Here is a 1,947-nt window from a genome sequence, read left to right on the forward strand (position 1 = left end):
TTGCTCAGAGGGGAATGGAGAAGTAGTCACTTCTGATATTTGCTCTACTTTCTGTCCTTCCCTGAGCTAGGCCTCTGTGTTTGCTTGGTTATGAAATAGGGCTGGGGGTTAGGTGCTGTGCTATTGCTTTACAATTTTGAGCACTTACTAAGGGTTGTGGGAGGGCTCCAAGGATTCAGAACCTACAGTGCTTCCTATTTGATGAATTGGCCAGCTGGGTCTCACTCTCTGTCTCCACATAATTTGATCTTACAGTGGGTATGCTTATGTAGTCCCTGCATCCAAGATAGAGTATAGGAAAGAAAAGAGGGAAAAAGGAGAGAAAAAAGGGGGAAAAAAGGGAAAAAGAAGAAAAAAGAACAAAGAAAAAACAAAGAGAGGGAAAAAAAGGAAGAAAGAGCAGGTACTGGGAGAGTGGTGTGGGCTGCAGGTGGGCCTCAGGCAGCTGGGTGGCCTTGGCCACCCACTAATTGTATATTTTTCTGTCTCATCTGCAGAGGGAGTAATATGTCTATGGAAGTCCCGGAGGCATCCTCCATGGTGAAGCAGAAGGAAATGGAAGATAAAATGTCTAGTCCAGAAAAAGCTGAAGAAACAAAATTAAAAACAAGATATCCTCATCTGAGATAAAACCTGGAGGTTTGCATTTCTTAAGGAAACGATTGCAGAAAGGGAAAAAATATTTTGATTTTGGGGGTTACAGCATGGCTAAAGCAAAAAATGAAGAACAAGCAACTTCCTATTGCAGTTCTGGAGAAGATGGCAGTCACTGGTGATCACATTCCCACTCCTTCCTCAATGAAAGCCATCTCTTGTTGCTAGCAAGCTGACTGGCTGATTAAAAGAGTTGAACTGCACGAGTCTTCTAAATCCCATTATTTCTCCTCAATATGTTACTGATCTACATCTTATTTTCTTTCATTCATTAAGTCATTTGAGACTGACAGCTTTGTGGGTAGCACTAGTGTATGCAGTTATTATAAGGGGATATACATGTATAGAGTTTTTGATTAGTTTAACAGTGAACTGATGGGAAGGACATGTTAGAGCAAAATAAGTAATCTACTTGAAAATAATTGTATCTATTACCTAACTCCTAGTGTAGTACTGGTTCCAACAAGTAACAAGAAAATCTTAACATTTTTGATGTTTTGGTTTTCATTATTTCACCTTAATTATAGCTTTATATGTTACTCTTATTTAGTACAACCTCTAGTGTATTGATTTAGTCTGTATTTTCCTCTTGAATTTTGTAAAACAGAAGTTTAAGACCACAAGTTAGAAGAAAAATCATTTATCTCAAACACAGATAGATGGATGGGGCTCCAATAGATTTGCTCCAATTAATCTCTGCTTGAGCTTGAATGGCTTTATACTTGTTTCAGCTTTAGCAGTAGGATTTTACTTGGGCAACATTTGCCCATTCTGGTGTAACTTATGTGACTCTAATGCTTAACAGCTGCCAGTGAAGCTAGTATTCTAATTCAGTTCTGTAGTGTTAGAATACCTTTTGTTGCTGAAGATGTGAATAAAGTGTGCATGTGCATTGAGTGTTGAATTCACTTTTGTGCCATTTTTGTAAATACAATACTTTTGTGCCAAAAAAGGAGGAAAGAAAAAAGAAAACCAACCAACCAACCAATAAATAAAGCAAACAAATAATACAAGCAAACAAACAAACAAAAAGAGTGAAAGAAACACAAAAAACCCCAAGACCCAAATACCTACTAGTAGAGATTTCTCAGCTTTAGTATATCTCTTGGTGGGGGGGGCAACCTACCTCTTGTGATGGGTTCTGTGACTGACTGTAGGTTTATTACTGCAGGTAACCTCTTTGCTGTTGAAACTTTAGATGTTAGAATCTTCACCTCCTCCTGCCTTCCATTCTTCTTTTTTTCTTTTTTGAGTTGGAGTCTCACTCTGTCACCCAGACTGGAGTGCAGTGGC

At 38.6% G+C, this 1,947-nt stretch overlaps 1 pseudogene; it reads left to right on the forward strand.

The window, feature by feature from the left end:
* The first annotated feature begins 446 nt into the window (after positions 1–446).
* On the forward strand, positions 447–838 carry LOC103273143 (annotated as a pseudogene).
* Positions 839–1,947: the final 1,109 nt, after the last annotated feature.

Source organism: Carlito syrichta, unplaced genomic scaffold, assembly GCF_000164805.1.
Source record: "Carlito syrichta isolate Samal-C Ts95f unplaced genomic scaffold, Tarsius_syrichta-2.0.1 Scaffold313764, whole genome shotgun sequence".
Taxonomy (NCBI): domain Eukaryota; kingdom Metazoa; phylum Chordata; class Mammalia; order Primates; family Tarsiidae; genus Carlito; species Carlito syrichta.